Below are 20,219 nucleotides of genomic sequence, written 5' to 3'. Positions count from 1 at the left end.
AAAAAAGACTCCAAAGGCAAACGTAATGGTATTTGTTTTTCAACAATGTATAAAACAAAGTTCCTTTATGGGTGTAATCCAAGCAGTAGGTTTGTTTGTTTTGTTTTCCATGAACATTTTTGCCAAGTTCCTAGTATGTTCACATCAGCTTTTGATCTTCAGTTAAAATAACTAATTCAACTACGCACAAAAATAGGCACAGTAGATCTGCCAGGAAAAAATGTTCACAGGTAAAGTGAACATTTTGTCTAGAGATAAAGTTTATTACAGACTCAGCAGAGTTCTACCGTCTTTCTTAATTTTTCTATTAATCAAGACATGCTGAGTTGATTACCGCCTGGGCAGCGACTGGACCTTGAAAGAATAGGAAACACTAGCATAGGGCGACAAAAATGTCAACTATACTGGATACCTGCCACGTATTTTGGCAGTGTTATGCCTGAAATAGGGGAACAACTGCATAATGGTTGATATACAATATATATATGTGTATGTAGTATGCATGTGTGTGCACGTGTGCGTGTCTACATGCCCACGATCCTGCAGAAACGTCTTGGGTACAGACAGAAAGTCTTAGGAGACGCTGGTGTATTCCACACAGCTTGCCTGGAGACCAGTCTTTCTTATGTATCCTGTTCCCTGCCCAACCCCTGTGCTCTAGCTCTAACCACTCTTTTCAAAGGCGTGTCATCATGACAGCAGTGCCAGCTGAGGGAAGAAGGTTGGAAGAGGGCTGAAGCCTGGCAGGGAAAAGAGACGGAATTTAGTAAGGAGTAAATGCTATTTGCAACACTGCTTTCCATGGCTGCCGCAGCCACCAGAGAAGTACGTAACGATGGCAGTCACACCTTCGGATGGCGGTGACTTCTTCAAGGTTATACAGCAGTAGAAAGTGTGACTCTGAATCCTGGTCTATTATCTTCAAAGTTCCTTCTGTGGCCTACAGCATGAGCAGCTGGCGGGGGTCCTGATAACTGACTCCAACACAGGACAAGAGGGAGTCAGACTGGCCTTACGCATCGTGGCCTGTTACACCTATTGTTGAAAGCAAGGCAGCAGCTCTTGCCTTAGAGCAAGAGTCTTTAATCTGACTCTGCTTATCCTCAACACCAAATGGTATTTCTGTGGGTTTATCTAAAGCACCACAATCACTCTGCTAAAGGGATGGAAAATGAGCAGATTCCCAACCCTACATTTTTCTACCTGTGTCCACAGTATAGTAAAAAGAAGAGGAGTGAGGAGGGGCAAGAGTCATGTGAGTGCTGTGTGCCCTTAAAAAGGACACATTCACAGCTGTAAAATGAAAGGGCGCCAGCAATCCCACCATCTTGTTATTTGTCTTGTATGGACACTGGACCTGAGCTGAGTCAGCCTCTCATTCTCCCCAAGCTCAGTGCCGAGCCACATAAAAGTACTAACTTTAACTCCATCATTAATTGTCTGTGGAATGTCATGTGTCCAGTTAGCAATTTATTTCAGTTTTGTTTCCTTACATGTGGAATTAATTTTAAGTATGCAGTAATATAGCATTAGCAAGAATTAAATGAGATGATACATGAGAAGAATTCAGCACATTTTGAACTTAGCAAGTAATCAATAAGTGGGAAGTTTCCCTTCTTCCCTTGCATTCAAGGGTCTCTATTGTTGAGATTAGGGCTAGTAGTTTACACGACTATGGCATGAAGTAAAAAATCCAAGGTCATTGTCCGATACTATGTAAACTTCAGGACACACTGTAAGTCAGTGATTCTGAATCTGTGGGTCATTTCCTTCATAGGGTCAAATATCAGATATTTACATTATGGGTCATAAAATTAGCAAAATTAACAGTTACAAGGTAGCAGTGAGGTAATTTTATTGTTGGGGTCACCATAACAATGAAGAACTGTACTGAAGGGTCACAGCGTTGGAAGGCTGAGGACCACTGCTGTGCAGTAGTGTTCTCTAATTTTAACCCTGACATGGCAATTTTAAGTTGTGAAAATCCCTGTGCTCAGGCAGTAATCTCAAGGCTGCTTTCCGGACAAGTGTCACAACCAAGTATCCACACTGTCCTAGTTTATCTCCTGCTGCTGTGGCCAAGGCCACAACCAAAAGCAGTGTGAGGAGGAAAGGGCTCATTTGGTTTGCTCATCCCCTCCTGATCACAGTCCATCACTGAGGGTAACCAGGCAGGAATGCAAGCAGCAGGAACCTGGAGGCAAGAACGATGCAGTCATAAAGGAGTGCTCCTTGCTGGCTTGTTCTCCATGGCTTGCTCAGTTTGCTCTTTTTGTACAACCTAGGACCACCTATTGAGGGGGATCACTGCCACAGTTGTCTGGATACTCATGTATCGATTATTAATCAAGAAAATGCCCCCAGCCTTGCCTCAAGGCCAGTGAGGAAGGCACTTTCTCAGCGAGGGTTCTCTTTTCCTACACACTCTAGCTGTGTTCAGTGGGAGCAACAACACACCAACCAGCATATGTGCCAAATGCAAATGACTAATGACACTTCTTCTCCCACAAGTACCTGCTTCTTAAACAGGGCTGTCGCTTAAGCCAGAGGAATAAACCCCAACCACTGAGTGGTAGGACTCATCTGTGATAAGGGTGTTCTCTAGTGATATCTTTTCCTGGGGGACCTCAGGCAACATGAGGAGCCCTTCTCTGTAGCATCCTGGCCACACACATCACAGGACCACCACACACATCACAGGACCACCACACACGCTAAATTAGAATTCTATCCTCAGAGCACCTCATGTCAGCATCTGAGCTAGTATATCCCGTGAAACTGGATTAACTTTTGAGTGATTAAGAGTTAAAGTTTCTACTTCAAGTGTAGTGAAATCTTGCCGTTTCTACAGAATGTAAGCACTGAGGAAAGTTATGACACCAAGATTTGTAGATTCAGGCAAATCTCACTCCAATACTATCATGAGTCTTACCTTCATCCTCTGAGTTGTAACTTGGAGTCTAATTTTTTCCCTGAGTGCCAAGAGTAGAAGATATCCCAAGGTACTAACCAACAACTTGCACTAGTTAAATGTGTTACATGCATGATGTCATTTAGGTAGCAAACAAGCAGTAAGTCAGATGTGTCAATTGTTGTTTATAGATGAAAACAAACAAACAAACAAACAAACAAACACATTCAGAAATTAAGTATCTTGCTGAAAGCCATATTGCTTTTAGACGTGAAAACATGGCATTAATTAGCCCAGGTCTCCAGGCTTTCAAATTTGTTCTTTTTTTTCTGACTACCTTATCTCTCATGGTATCTATTTTTAACATGCACTCTTGAAAGGTTAGCATGAACCCTGAATAATTTATCTTAAGCACATTATATCACTAGGTCCTTAGTACTGTGATGTGTGGATTGTGGTATCTATCAGATTCAATGGCTAGCCAAGATTTCCAAGTGAACTTTAAGCCAAACATTGGAGAATTCTAATTTAGGATTTTAAATTCCTTAAGTCATGCTCAAATTTATAAACATTTATGTTTCATAGGCAACTTACATTCTGCTGGGTTTCTAAATGTCACTCCAAGAGTCAGATCCTAACTGTAACTCAGTCTTCATTTTACAGCTCCTCCAGCATAACATAATCAACCAAAACTTCACATACTCTCTAAACAGATACGGCACATCATGCCTCATGTTTCACAGTGTTGGGTCAGTCAAGGAGCATGATAGAGTGGCTGGTATGGGATAGTGGTGATGCCAGTGTAGTTTATCTGGCAATGGTAACAGAGGTCTGAAGGCACACAGCTTCATTCCTTAAATACTGACAACAAAGAAGGGTCCCCTCAGGAACATAATTCAGACATGATCGCTGTCCACCTCAACAGCTGCCACAAACTCCGTGCAGTGACTCTACAATGATGCATGTTTCACATCAAGATAATGATGCTTAAGAAATAAAAGTAGCTTCCTTTTGGGGACTTTCTGGAAAAAAATTTATAACACACCTACAATATTGTATTTTGTGAAGTTCCTTCCAGTTTAAAGGATTCTCATGAAATGAGAGGAAACTTTAGTAACCTATAACTCAGATCCTCTCCCTCATGCAAGAGACAGTCATTAGATTCTTTGTATGTGTGATGTCATGGAATCAACACTTAACAGGGTTTGAGGCATTTGGAGGAGGCTTGCAAATGATCAGCATATTAAAAAAAGAAGGGGCTGGAGAGATGGTTCAGCAGCTGAGAGCACTGGCTTCTCTTCCAGGGGACCCAGGTTCAATTCCCAGCAGCCACATAGCAGCTCATTCCTTCCTCTAACTCCCATCCAGGGATCCAATGTCCTCACACAGACTTACTGCAGACAAAATACCAATACACATGAAATAAAAATAAATAAATCATTAAAACATTTTAATAAGCCAGACGTGGTGGCATACTTCTTTAATCCCAGCACTAAGGAGGCTGAGTTTGAGGCTAATCTGGCCTACAAAGCAAGTACAGGACAGCTAGGGCTACACAGAAACTGTCTTCAAAATACAAAAAAATTAATGAGCTACACAGAAGCTCAGATTGAAATGACAGTGGTTATTTTGTAGTTACCTAAAGCACCTGCCCACTCTTGGCCCCCACCACCAGGACATCGTGTGGGAACAGTCTGAGCAACTGGAGAGCAGAACTAAACTGTCAAATACCATAAAGGTCACCTGGTGGGGGGAGGAAGTCCTTCAGCAGAAGTGCCCCTCCCAGCAGAGGCCGGCGAACAGGGACCCGAACGCAGAGGCGTAGGCGACTTTCCTCCACAGACAGAAGGTACCCAGGGTTTTTAATGCAAAGCTGCTTTCAACCAACACTCCTTAAAGCTGCTCTGGGAAGATGGTGTCATCCTTTGGGTTTATGAATGACGTCAGAATAGGCCTTGGGTGCATGACAGAATCCTTAGAAAATCTCTTCTGTCCCAAGCTTGACTCTACAACCATGTTTCATATCCAGAAGTAACCTGCAAGGCAGTAATCCCAATCTAGTCCTACTCACAATAATTTTAATTACTGTATTCTGTTAATCTACTCACCCACACACACACACACACACATATATATATATATATATATATATATATATATATGTATATATCCAGGCTCAGCCACAGCAGGGCTCTTTCACAGAGCTTAAGAACTTCTCTTACGTTATTTCACTCTGTTCTCATATTTCCTGTGTTCAGAAGGGAAATTGGCTGATATTAAGGCATTTGCTAGAAGCAGAAAGTCAAAGCGGCCACAGTGGAATCCAGGCCTTGTGATGTCATTCTCTGCTCTCTCCTCTTGGCTGTGCCTCACTGAGACCCAGGGCCATGACTGAGACTGAAGTATAGGAGGCTCAGCATGACCAACAGAACCAACAGCAGAAATAGTCACGACTGAAAATAACCATCCCCGGCTGAGCTCTGAGCTTCACAGCTGGTTTACAGCCTACAGAGTGATGTGGTCAGTGTCTGCGGCTGTGACAGAATGTCTAAGAATCACCTGAAAAGGAGAAAGAGTTGCTCTGGCTTCCTGTCTTTGAGGCATCAGCTCACCGTTACTCAGTCCTAATGCTCCGTATTTGTGGCCTCGAGTTAGTCACTCTGCCTCACTGCAGCCACAAGAGGGCAGAGGTCCTGACACTCCCATCAAGGGCCGCACCTGCAGGCCTAGCTCCCATTAGCCTCATCTCCTAGAGGTTCCACTGCTCCCAACACTGACATGAATGTGGACCAGATTTTCAACACACAGGACTTTGGGAGATATTCTAGTCCAAACTAAAGCAGATGACCTTGGCAATTAACTCCTGGCACCTTAAAGGCCTTTTTTGTTTGTTTGTTTGTCTGAAACAGACGAAAGCCTATTTTTACATGATTTTGCGTATGGCAGACATTGTGACATGCTGATTGCAGTTGGTCACATGCAGTCCTTGGTTAGATATGAGAGTTTTAGGGAGAAGTATTACTAGGCGTAATATCTTTTTTTGTTTTTACATTTTTATGTTTCTTGAATAAAAACAAGACTATTCTTCAAACTGATCAATTAAAAAGGTGCTCAGCTAATCAACTGAGAAGCTACCTTTAGCAGTGTTTAACTTTCCATTAACGCCCACCACAGACCCTACAACGTGTGGGACAGAGAGCCATTCCAATTGCTGTGTAAATAGCCAAGTCTGAGCAGAGAGTCTAGACTGGCCAATGTAGAAATTATATGAATTAAGATGCATTTTAATTTTTTAACTTTATATTAGTTTAGTTACTTTACATCCCGAGGGGGACCCTCCCTCCCCGCATTTTTTATTTTGAAAAAGAATATAACATTAAATAAAGACTTTGGATAGCCTGGAAAATTATATTTTCTATACTTAACTATTCATTAATGAGACTGCTGAGGCATGAAGCATACACAGCTGCAATACTAAGCACCATGAATTAAATTCAGTCAACCAGGGTTTCACATGTGCTGTGCCTTCACCACTAACATTGGTGAATACCAGAGAACAGGGCTAGATGTTATCTTCACAAGGCCCAGATATTAAGATGATAAATATATACTTCATGAACTAATTACGATTGGAGTACATAGTAGTAGATAACAGGTATTTTCATCCTATTTTGCCTCCCCAATGCCATTTTCTAAGGCTCAATTTGTCCACTAATCTGTTTATACTCCCCTTTCCAAGCTGCTCCATCCTCTCCTGGGACTCCTCAGGACTCAGGATCTGGAATCCTCCATTCCAGATCGCTCTCTCTGTGTCCTTCCTTGACGAATGTGCCTTCAAACACTCTCAAGTGTAAATGTAGAAGTGACTACTTCTACGTTAGCAGAAATAATGTATACAGGGAGCTGCGGCTCATTCATCCTCCTCCTAAGTCTGCCTAACCCCGTTCCCAGCAACAGTTAAACTGGTATGTTTAAATAAGTAAACAGTGTTATCTATAGCTAAGCATGGCTCTTGAGTAAGGGACAAGTAAATGAATCTCAGACCAATTTAACAGGGATCTAGAGTCCTAGCAGAGGGATACAACAGATCTTGGGTGAGTCTCCAGTGGGGACCGTAGGTAAGTCTGTTTCTTTTCCATAAAGCTGGAATGATGAAGAACCCCTCTCCCCCAGAGATATTGGGAAGCCCAGATGAGACACGGAGTATGACAAGTATGTAAAGGATGGAGGCAAAGCACGTGTTTTCAGTACCCAGCACACAACAAGCACTCAAAGCTCTGAGAAGAGTTGGGAGCAGTGTGCACAATGTTAACACCACCAAGCTGCTCTCCTCACTTTAGCACGATCCTCAGAAAAAGGGAGTGAAAATAAAAGCTGCATGAGAACAATTACTTTAGCCTCCTGCCTGTACACAGCGGAAACATATTTAATATAAAGAAAATACATAAAATGTACTCTTTGTTTCATAGCTATTAGTAAAATCCAATGGCTGGCCAGAAATACAAGAAAGACTCTTAAAATACTGTTTCCTCATTTGACAGTCAATATGGCTGCAAAACAATGAAACATGTTGGAGAGAAATCTGTGATGAGAGAAGTATCTTAGCAACACTGCTGACCAAAGGAGACAGTGAAATGAAAATATCCGTAGCACTGAGCGAACGTGAGCCACCTGAAACAAGAAGATGGTGGCATTCCTAATGGCAGGCCTCATTTCTAAAGACTGTTTACAGGACCAAAATAATTATTTTTGGAACAACATTAAGATAGAACATAAAGTTCTAGGAAAATACCCTCATGAGTAAAGACTGTGAAGATGACTCTTAAGACAAGATTGGGAGGAAAGAAAATGTGGTACTACCTATCCTTAGCAAGTATGGTTCCAAGTCTGATCGTTTTTAATTCTACAAACTCAAACCTTCAAATCATTGTGATACGAGATTATTTATCATTTTCAAAAGCAAGGAAGACACTGAAACAAGGATAGGGCTGGAGACTTTAAGCAGATGCATTTATTACATTTTTCACTGTCAAAATACCACACTGTGTTATCTATCAGTTGAATGTTACAAATGTTGGTATATTTATATCATGATAGTTTATATCATATATAACATTACATTGTTAATATCAGAATTAATCTCACCAGAAAAGCCCACTGTATAGTAGAAAGCTTTCAAATTCTCATTTGAGAACCAAAATGGCTACAAGACAATGAACTGAAAACATGTAGGAGAGAAAACTTGTGATAACAGAGATGTCTTAGCAATGTAGCTTTGGGTTTCGCTGCGTTAGAATGCTTGGTTTTAAAAGTTGTTATTTGAGTTGTTGATGCATTCTATGAAAATAAACCACAAAATGAAGTTTGGTATGGGATTAGACAGAGTGACCAACAAATTCTGAAGCAGCCCTAAATACACATACTTCTGCATTCTGGACTAGGGATTGGTGGGAAGCAGCATTCTTAGCACTAACAATCAAAAGCAAAACACGAATCAGCCCTGGAAATACTAAAGATGGTCTAAATCTTTTTGCATCAAGCGGTCAGCCAAGAATTATGTAAAAATAAAGTACATTTATTTTATTATTAGGCAAACTTGCTTTAGCCTTAAGAAGTAGTAAATGAATGATGATATTAACAAATGTGCTTTCTGATACTACATCAGCTGTGCCAACATTTGTAAGAAGTACATAACTCAGTGAGCCAATCAGCATTTTCCAAATGACTAACGCATGTGACGAATTTGCACAGCGGAGAGATCCACTCAAAGCTCAGAGCACAACTAGGAAAGGCACCGGTAGGAGTTCATGTTCCACTTGAAACAAATTTATCATGCTGTTGTGTTGGAGGTTGTCTAATATGTGTTACTGGCCCTCAAGAGCTGGTTACACCGACCCCTGTTTTGTAAAGCTGCCTACAACATTCCTGATTAGTTGATTGAATGGCCTGTACCTGAGCAGGGCAGAATGGGGTAGGTGTGACTAAGGTTCCTGAGCTTGGAGAGGACAGGAGAATCACCAGACAGATGGACTGGAAGATAGGAGGAAGGAGGACGCCATGATAGGTTAGTGTGGAGAAAAAAAACCCACAAGGGCCGAGAGGAAGGACTCCAATAATGGTGTGAAAAGGCCAGATGAAGACTACAAGCAAGTACCATGGGATTATAGATGGAAAGTAGACCAGATGAGGAAATTAAGGTGGATGTCATTGTGTGGGGGCTGGAATGTGGAGGGTAAGGTTAGTGAGCCAATACATGTGAAATATCTGCCGGCCCCAGGTAAACATGTCAAGGGTTTTGTATGTGTGTATGTGTGCTTTTATTGGTTATAGTTTGGGTTTTTTATTTTGTTTTTTCTTTTTGTTTTATTTGTTGTGAGATTTTGTTGTGTTGGATGGGTAGGGAATGGGAGAGGATGTAGAAAAACTTGGGGGAGGGGAAGAATATAATAAAAATATATACTTAAATTCAAATTTTGTTTTAAGTAATAAAAATATAATTAAAAGTGAAAAAATTTTAAAAAAAGAAAAAAATGTCAAAAAGAGCCTGGGGATCAAATACTGCACATTATTTCAAAGCTATGGCAAGATGATAACCCAGAACTACAGAATTTCTTTCTTTCCCTCCTTCCCCTCTTTCCCAGTGCTGGAGCTTTGTGAACGCTAAGCAACTGGTTTACTGAGCTAATTCCCAGCCTTTTGCTTTTTAACATTGGGCTTTTCTAAGTTGTCCATGTAGGCCTTTAATTTAAAGTTCTTCAGACTTAGCCTTGTCAGTAGCTAGAATTACAGGGCTGTGCCACTATGTCTATCAGAATTTATTTTTATGAATCTCAACCCCAAATTAAATAGTAAAGAGTCAATATTATTTAAGTGTCCTGTTTAGGAAAAACAAACCATTAAGTTTAGCTAAAACTTTAAAATGAGTCACGAGATGATGAACATGCAATGTATGTATCTATTAAAAATGTCATGAAGAAACCTATACTTTATATACTATCTTTTTAACGCTTATTTTATGTGTATGGTATGCATGTCATGGCAAGCATATAGAAGTCAAAGGACAACTTGCAGGAGTTGGTCTTTCCTATCAGATATATTTTAGGAATTGCTCTAAGATTGGTAGTCTTGGTAGCAAGTGCCTTTACCTGCTAAGTTATCTTGCTGGCCCTGTTTAATATATGTTAATAAAAATAAAGTGATTAAGCTACTCTCCACAACCACATACGTTTTAACATAACACGGTAAGTGAGGGTAGATAAAACCTTGACACATTTCTATTTCTTTAGCTGATGCTCATTTCTTTCCAGCAACATTCTCAGTTCTCCAAGCCTTGTGAAACAGGATCTCCAGAATGTGACCACAAACTATTAAAGATCAGATAAAGGTCCCTAAGGCCTGTTTTCCAGAAGCAGTTCTAGGTCATGGAAGAGCCCACTACTCTGGTCAAGACACACTGAACTCAGTTATAAAAACACACACAAGACTTAACCTATTCTTCCGAAATCTTAACAGGGGCTGGGGGTGTGGTTCAGCTGGGAACGTCCCTGCCTAGCATCCATGAAGCTGTGGGTTCAATCCCTAGATCCACATAAACTGGACGAGGTGGACGTGGATATAACGTATTCTGAATGTACGGATCCTAGTTCCTTCCCCCAACCCCTCCTCTCCCCACATGCTTCCCTCTTCGACTCTGACAGTGTTTGTGTTTGTTTGTTTGTTTGTGATTTTGTTATTTTGTAGGTTGAGGATGACCCAATGAATTCAATAAGGGTTATGAATCCTTTTAAAGTTGCTCATAGTTAATCTGTGAGCAACAAGGCAAGGCCAGGTTATATTCTGTTTTACATCCAAAATGCTATTAGCCCGAAAGGTGCAGTTGATTCTACTTCTAAACCTTAAATGGACATTTTTTTTTTTTTCAGTAATAATTTCCTCACCCAAACCTAAAAACTGTGAAATGCCAATTATGGGTGAATTCCTAATAGCTTCTTTTCCAATCTTCTAGTCAGTAACCAAAGAATTATTTTATTTGCTCAACTGGCCTAGAACACAGAAATCCTCCTCAAACTGCAGCTGGCTTAGAAATTACAATTTGGTATTCTTTTGGCCTGGTTCATTTGATCTGTTTTTCAGAGTGACTTTCAATTGTTCTCCTTTCTGTGGATCCTAAGATGGAAGGACAGATAAAAGTCATATAAATAACTCTCAGACTCCACCCAAGTTATCGTCAGTCCTTACAGCACAGGACTCTTCAGTACAGTCTACACAGACTAATATATGGCTGACAGCCATGCACTCAGTCGTGACCCCTGGAGCACATCTCATAGATATGCACTTAGTCACTTCTCACAGATTAGCTCACATCAAAAGGATAACTGTCTAGACCTTGGATGTTTTACCCAAAATGGCAATGGCCCTCCCCCTCTGCAGGGGCATTCTAAGGTTTCTGGGTTCATACAGAAGGAAAAAAGAAAAAACAAACAAACAAAAAAAACCAAACAGACAATATGGAGTTCAGCTGAGTAACTAACTATGCTTTCTTTCTGTCTCCTGATGGATTTTATTTAGGACCTTGAATTTGGATAAATTTTAAAAAATACCTATTTGTTCAGTCTTTTGATTAGTCAGCAACTGTTTTTATAAAGTTCAAGGTGCTCAATCAGAAATGAGACAATGCTGAGAAGTTAAAGCCTTGATATTGGGGTGAAATGGCATAATAATTTTATGTTTATTTCTATTCTATAATTTTTTTAAAATCAGTTTTCTTGTGCAAAAAATTTTTTCTGTGATTTGCTATCTCAGCACAGATTCAAACTGAAGTAGTCTAGCAGACATATATTGAGCGTATAACATTATAGGTGATACAGCTAGATTGCCTCTTGCTCTCCAAATGTCTATATTGAACAACTAAAAAGAATAAGTTTTTTGAGTCAGAACTTTGTATAGTTTTTCTTCCTCCAGAGACTAGCCTGTTTTTCTGCAAACAGGAGAAAATGCTGAATTAAACAAAGTTAATTTTGAAAGATGAGGGCTAATTCATGGAGACGTAAAGAGAAATGGGGAGGACAGCCTTGCTTCTTTAACTTGCTTAAATTCAAGGTCTAGATAACAAGGGCTTGTTTATATAAATGGCTCAGAAAGACAGTTTAGAGACAGAAGATGAAGATATTAGTGGCCAATGAAGAAGAACATTGACCTAGCTGACCTAAAGAAAACAGAGAGAGGAACCTGAGAAATCATAAATGGATTTAGCAGGAGCAGAAGTTTGGTCATTGTCCCAACAGGCCTGGCGCACAAAGCTTTGTGTCTTATACCCAGAAAAGGAGAGTTGTAGTGCAACTGATACCAAACAGCAAATGTCAAAACAGAACACACTTTAATGTTAGAGTTACTAGAAAGTTATTAGGTAAAGGCACAGCTTTCCTTTCTGTAGTAATAAGATGAAAGGACAGATGAGATTTAACCAAATAATTTCCCAGACACCACTCAAGATAAATAAAAGCATGATGGTATGTATAAAAATGGCCCCCATAGGGAGTGGCACCATTAGAGGTGTGGCCTTATCAGAGGTGTTGTTTTGTTGGAGGAAGTGTGTTTTAGCCACTTCCTGATGCCTCTGCATCCAGAAGTCCAACACCGTGTCTGCCTGTAGGCCACCATGCTTCCTGACGTGGACTCCAGAGGAGAGGCAGGCCTGATCTACAGAGAGAGCTCCGAACAGCCAAGGCTAGGCAGTGAAGGAACTCGTGGAAAACAGAAAGCTCAAGAAAATGGTGGAATATACAATCTACTTTCTGCCTGTAGGCCACCATGCTTCCTGACCTCTGTAAGCCAGGCCCTATTAAATGTTGTCCTTTAGAAGAGTTGCTGTGGTCATACTGTCTCTTCACAGCAATGAAGCCCGAAGCCAGATGTTGGCACCAGGGACTAGATTATTGCTGTGATCGGCCTGACTATGCTTTGTTTTGCCACAATGTGAATGTTGGGATTTTGGATTCGAAAAAACAGTTAACATCATAAGTGGGACAGTACAAACATGAAAAACTGTGCCGCTGAGGGTGATTTGAATTAAGAAGGCCTGGCTCAAAAGGGTTCAGAGAAGAATGTTAGTTTGTATCCTAGACACTGTTACTGTGATATTTTGGTGAAGAATGTGGCTGCTTTCTGCTCTTGTCCAAAAGAATCTGTCTGAGGCTAAATTAAAGAGTTTTGGATTAGTAACATTTGCAGAGGAAATTTCAAAACAGCCCAGTATTGACTCCATCCTGTGGTTATTAATATTCACACTTATGAAGATCTATAATGAAAAGGAGCAAGTTGAACAAGAAAAAATAGAAAATGTAGAGCTCAGGGAGAAAAGGGACACCAGGAAGTGGAATGGAGTTAAATCCTGTGTTCAAGGAGATAAGCAGATTAAAGAAAAGCCTGATACTGAATGAAATAAAAGGATTGGTGACACCCGGGCACGCTCTCAGCCATCTAAGCTTCCAACTTATAAAAAGGGACTAAAGAAAAGCTGAGAGCCAGGTGTGTGGATGCACAACTTTAATCTCAGCACTCCAGAGGAGAGGCAGGCCTGATCTACAGAGAGAGCTCCGAACAGCCAAGGCTAGGCAGTGAAGGAACTCGTGGAAAACAGAAAGCTCAAGAAAATGGTGGAATATACAATCTACTTTCTGATTTTGATTATATAGAGGATGACAGTTAAGAGATTGCTTGAGTCTCAAAGCGACTGAACTTTGGACTTTTAAACAGTGCTTTTGCTATGCTAGACTATAAGGACTTTTGATGTTGGACTAAATACATTTTGCATTATGATGTGGCTATAAGCCTATGGGGAGCAGAATGTGGTGGTTTAAATAAAAATGGCCCCCATATGCCCATAAAGAGTGGCACTAACAGGAGGTATGGCCTGTTGGAGGTGTTATCTTGTTGGAGGAAGTGTTTCAGTCACTGCTGCCTGTGGATCAAGATGTAGAACTCTGAGTTCCGTCTCCAGCACCATGTCTGTCTGCACACTGACATGCTTCCCACTATGACATTAATGGACTAAACATCTGAACTGTAAGCCAGCCCCAAATACATGTTTTCCTTTATAAGAGTTGTCATGGTCATGGTGTCTGTTCACAGCAATAAAACCCTAAGATAAGAATTATCACCATCGTATTTATTAAGAGAGAAACTCTACTTTCTTTTTTGCTTTCTTCTTTGTTTTCAAGACAGGGTTTCTTTGTTTAACAGCCCTGTCTATCCTGGAACTTGATACTGGCCTTGAACTCAGAGACCCATCTGCCTCTGCCTCATGAGTAACAGAATTAAAGGCCTGTGCTGCCATCACCACCTGGATAATATTATACTTTCTTGATGAAGCAGTCAGGAGACTTGATGTTTTTGTGACCAGAAAGGAAACTTAGAACATAGAAAAGATGACCTCCCAGGGCAACCTGAAGCTATGTTTCTAGCACAGTTGGGTGTTATGCAGTACCCAGGCATCTCACTACTGCTGATTTAACCCAACAGAGCTTTAGTGCTCCATTGTGGCTAGTGGTTCACATTTCCAAGGAAGACTACATTACAAAACTTCATCAAAACGTGTACTAGGGGCCAGAGAGATGGTTCTATGGTTAAGGGTACTTGTTCTTAACTCCAGTTCCAGAGATGTAACACCCTCCTGTGAACTCCACAGGCATCAAGCATATATATAATGCACAGACATACATGAGAGCAAAACATGCATACATGTAAAATAAAATTAATAAATATTAAAAAAAAAAACCTCCTACTGATCAGGGCAATGGAATCTAGTGGCATCCATAAGTTATCACCAGATTGAGATGAACTGACATTTAGGGAGGTTAAGGGCTTATTCAAGGTCACATAACTGATATATGATGATCACACAGGCTGCTTGAAAACAAAACAACTGTGCTACTTTAAGCATCTTAAGCATCTTACAGGGGGCAAACCACTGTTAGAAGTTCTGTGCAGAAGCTGTAGCTTTCTTATAAATCATGAGCTTGGTAATTAGCGACCCTATCACACTGGAGAGCTCTAAGAAGGAGCGCCCCCTTGAAACTGAGCCGATCCTTGAGGAAGCTACTGAAATCTGGGTGCTGGCATCATCTTACGGTGCACTGTGTACAGTTCACCTCTTCATCCAAATGCTGCTTTCCCTCCCCACTACCTGCTTTCAATAGGGATAGGGCACGGTAATGTTTTCTACTATCTCCTGTCTCAAATTTGTGTAAACATGCCCACCATTTGTTTTCTGTTCTGCTAATAAAATGCCAACCAGCCAACGCTGAGCAATACAGAGTAGGGTGGGCATCCGGGTCCACCGAGGGGTGGAGAGGAAGTAAGGATTGAGCCACCAGGAGAGGGCCAAGAAGCATCAGGAGACAGGAAACAGAGGCAAGCATGATTAAAAATGCAAGCATAGTGGGAAATTTGGCTGGGAGGAAGTTAGAATAGCTTGGAGGTTTAGGATGAAGTAATTCTTGTTCAGTCTTGTGCTTTAGGCTAATTAAATAAATCAGTCTCCGTGTGTTGTTACTTGGGTAAATAGCTGGCTAAAGATAAACTGCTGCTGTACTAAATGTATGATTTATATCACATTAATAATCCTTCTATACTTAGGCATGTAAATTTGTGGGACTGAGGTGGCAGAAGGCAGGGCTCAGAAAAAAAGGGAGGAGTATCCTAGCACTTGAGAAGTAGAACCAGAGGATCAGGAATGTAAGGCTCACCTGGCCCACAAGAAAATGGTGTCTTTGTTTGTTTTCATTTTTTCTCTTGTATGGATGCCTGTATACACGTGTGTACTGGCTGCTTTTGTGTCAAACTGACACAAGCTAGAGTCACTGAGAGGAAGGCACCTTGACTGAGAAAATGCCTTCAGGAGATCCAGCTGTAAGATATTTTCTCAATTAGTTCATCAATGGAGGAGGGCCCAGCCCATTGTGAAAAGGCTGCCATACTAGGACTGCTGATCCTGGGAAAACAGGCTGAGCAAGCCACGTAAGAGCAAGCCAGGAAGCAGCACCCCTCCATGGCTTCTGCATCAGCTCCTGCCTCCAGGATCCTGCCCTGTTTGAGCTCCTGTCCTGACTTCCTTCAGTAATGAACAGCAATGTGATAGTGTAAGGCCAAATAACCCCTTTCCTCCCCTCTTATTTTATGGTCATGGTGCTTCATCACGGCAACAGAAGCCCTAACTCAGGCAATGCGCACTCAGTAACCACGGAAGCCAGAAGGGCCTGGAGTTATAGATATTTGTGAGCTATCATGTGAGGACCGCGAATCAAACCAAGGTCCTCTGGAAGAGCAGCCAGTGTTCTTAATCACTGAGCCATCTCTCCAGACCCATAGAGGATAGAGAAAAGGAGTTTAAACAGATATAAGAAAAAGAAATGACACGATATGGGACAAAAGAAAGGAAGGAAGGAAGGAAGGAAGAAAGAAAGGAAGGAAGGAAGGAAGGAAGGAAGGAAGGAAGGAAGGAAGGAAGGAGAATCAAGACATAGTTTTATGCTAGTCTTCTAGTGTTGTTAATATTACTTAAGATTAAGTTTATAAACAGAAATCTGTTGAGTTCTAAATTAAGACTGTGTAGATACAGATAACATACTACATACTTTTTAAGGAAAGTAGAAAAAAAAGCTACTATATGGAAGACCAGGCCAATTAACACACCAGATTAACCACACCCTTCCATCTGTTCCAAGGAATGAAGAATTAAATGTCTATAGAGGTATCCAAAGGTTCTAGCATTAACAGTAACTTTTGGCAACACATCAATTATATTTCAAGTCAAATGTAGTAGCTTAGTAATCTAAAGTCTTTCAAAATTAAATTTTCAATGTAAAAGAAATTCCTTAAAAAGCAAACTAATGACAAAGTATAAGGCACTGAATTTATTCTAAACTTCCTTAGAAAAAGGAATACACACACACATATACGTGTATGTATATATATATATATAATTATATATATTTATTTATGTGTGTGTGTGTGTGTGTGTGTGTGTAGAGAGAGAGAGAGAAGGAGACAACACTTAGGAGAGGAGTACAATTTAGCTTTCTGAGGTTTCATTGCACCAAAATTTTTTACAACCATGCCATCAGAGGCATCTTCATGTGAGAGGGATGACGTTCAAATAACCAAGCTAAAGCTAAGGACATTCTGCCTAGATCACGTATGGGCTCACAGAGCTGTTTCTGAAATGCAAATTATATGGTTTGTTTGTCAGTTTATATTATTAATGTTTACAAGAAATATTTTCTACAGCATGTTTTCCAAAAGATTTAAAATTAAATTAGAAATTTAATTTGTATGAAATTATCATAAAAACTACTGAATGCATCCATTGGTCCAGGATTTGGACAGACATACATATATTTATTACTTGGAACAAGAATCTATTGAAATTCGGTTCCAAGAGAAATAGAGGTACTAATAAACTGGGCTGCTGTCCAGTCTGGATGGTGAAATCAAGCTAATGCGGGAGAAGGGAGTCTGGCTTCCTCTCATGCTGCAACTTCACCAATATTTGTATCACAGTGCTTTAATTTTCTTGTTTACAGTTAATTTTTCAAGCTTAGAAAACAATTTGAATAGTAAATGAGAAAAATATCATAGCTATCACCTGGGGAGAAAACTATGACCATTACAATAGGCTACCAGGTCTCATAGGGAAAAGAGTTGGCTTGGTTTCACTTCCTGTGGCAACAACGTTCATGGCCAAGAAAACACATAGCAAACCATGCATAAAATCCATACAGTGGACCATATAAATACTCACAGCCGTGAACCCCTGCAGCGGACTGCTTACATGCTCACAGCCGTGAACCCATACAGCAGACTGCTTACATGCTCACGGCTATGAACCAATATAGCAAACACATACAGTGGATGGTTTAGAAGCTGGTACAGAGCTGACACCTAAGAAACGCAACAAACACACAACCATAAAGTTCTTACTCTTCAGTTCTGAAACACAGCAACCACCATACCAAGCTTTATCAAGGGTAGCTGCTTGAAACATTATTTTCCAAAACTGTTCTTAACAACAGCAGGTGACTCAAGTGGACTATGGAGCACCATTGGGGAGCTGCAATCACAGTGAAATCACCACTGAAAACCTATTAAAGAAAAGGGTTAAAAATCTAGGAATTTTGTCTAATTTATTTGAGCACTGAACCCTGATACGTGTTTTTATTGAAATTCGGTGCAATTTCTCTTTTACAGGAAACCCCTTCTCTCATCTGAAGAAACTCCAGTCTAGGGAGGTTAAGTGACAGCTGCAGACTTGTGCAATTAGTTGGTAGACAACTAACAATTCTCACCTTTCAAGAGACTCCAGGACATTTTTAGTAGTCTGTTCTCTCTTCTCCATAACACATAATTGCATAGTCTCGCCTACATTCTTGTGTTGTAGGACCCTCTTGGCCCTTCATCCATAAAAATAAAGACACTAAGACCTTTTAATATTTCAAAGCTGAGGTCTTAGTATCAGACTCACAACTAGCTCATCTCAGTTAACCCGACCACTTAGCCCCATCCAGCCATGTGGCTAGCTCTACCTTCCAGGTAGTCACCTCAGTTTCCTCCCATAACTCCTGTAGACAAGGCCCTTCCTCTTTCTTCTTCCCAGAGTTCCTTTCCCTTGCCCAGGAAGTCCTGCCTTCCACTTCCTGCCCAACTAATTGGCCATATTTTTATTCAAACCAATCAGAGAATGCGTTAGGTAGGGAATGAATGACAGAGAGACAACCTCACACACCGTACCCCAACACCTACCCCCTTAGTGTAATAAAGGCTCATTCTCTTATAATAAAAAACTATATGCAACAAGAACAATTACAAGAACTACCAGGTAAGAATTACATTTACAATGTCCGGTCCATTTATATTTGGGAATCTTTGGAGAAAAAACTCTACTATCTATCCTGTCTTGGTGAATTCAGTGAACTCAATTTCTCAATTTCTATCTTAACATATTACCATCCTAAAGACATCTTCTTAGACCTAAAACATCTTTTAAAATCCTAAACAACTTAAGCTTTATTGTAAGAATATGACTATTTAGAATTCAACCCCATCAGAGACTTGAGATGGAATAAAATTACCTGAGTATTGCAGGAAATGCAGAGCAAGCATCTCCCCAAAACTAAATTAACTTCACTGTTTATTCAATTACAAGTGATCAAAAATAGAAATCATCCATTGTATATAACACATATCAGATCCCACATGGGTCTACCATGTACAGTACAAGAAATGATGAAACTGATCAGCTATTGATAGTAAATGTGATAAAAGCTTAAGAATTTTATTTTTTAAACACCATGTTAAAAGCAAAGCTTAAAAAAGTTTTTTTCTATCCCTTGACAACAAGCCAAGGAAATTTTAAGGAAATGTCTTACTTGTTCTTTATATAACCAAACTCCATTATCTTCAGGAAGTAACTCTAAAGGTACCCAAAGAAGTAAAATTGTCAAATGGATGTGCTTCATTTTGCAGAATTTGGTAAACTGAAATATGTGCACCATTCTATAATCACATATTCAAGATTTCAAAGGGCGACTTCTTTAAATTCTAAAAAGGCTAGTTGTCATTACACATTTATTATAAGTTATGGCAATTATGAGAATACTTGTACAAATTAAGACTGAAGTGCTCCAGCATGTCCCTAGTGAAATGAGACAATTTTTTTATAATTTCAAGTTTTATATTTTAATTACATATTATAATATAAAATATATTACGGGTATGCCACAAAACTCTACAGGACAAGCCATTGTGGAGAGATCCAATAGGACTTTAAAGAAGACACTTAAAAATGAGAGAGGGGTTCAAAGACCCCCAGAGAGAGGTTATATAATGCTTGGTTGACTTTAAATTTCTTAAATGCTAATGAACAAAAAACAAAAGCTAAAAGACTTTGGATTATGAAAAAAAAAACCTGCTAAATTAAATAAGCCTATTTATTTTAATGATGTCCCTAACCTCAGAATGTAAAACAGGAAATGTGTTACACTGGGGAAGGGCTTTATATATGTTCACACAGGAAAAAAAAAAACCAAAAACTATAAATCCCACCTAAGTGGATAAAAATCAGATATGACACAGGGAGACTCCCCTGAAGATCTTGATCACACACAAGAAGAAACAAATCAAGACCACAGCAGGTAATGTATCACTGGTTCTTCCACTGGAAATAGCTCTTAAAATGCCTGAAATATAAATGTCTATGCGTAGCCAATAACACTTGTTGGCTACAAAATCCTCAATACTTATTATGCCATTC

General features: G+C 40.0%; 1 protein-coding gene across 2 annotated transcripts in view; it reads right to left on the bottom strand.

Moving 5' to 3' along the window:
• Chn1 (chimerin 1) overlaps positions 1–20,219 on the bottom strand; it is a 152,037-nt gene that overhangs the window by 48,785 nt on the left and 83,033 nt on the right. The window lies entirely within an intron of this gene.

Source organism: Meriones unguiculatus, chromosome 8 (genome assembly GCF_030254825.1).
Source record: "Meriones unguiculatus strain TT.TT164.6M chromosome 8, Bangor_MerUng_6.1, whole genome shotgun sequence".
In the NCBI taxonomy this organism is placed as follows: Eukaryota; Metazoa; Chordata; class Mammalia; order Rodentia; family Muridae; genus Meriones; species Meriones unguiculatus.
The sequence above is the reverse complement of the archived record's forward strand: the minus strand, read 5'-3'. Positions and strand labels throughout refer to the sequence as shown.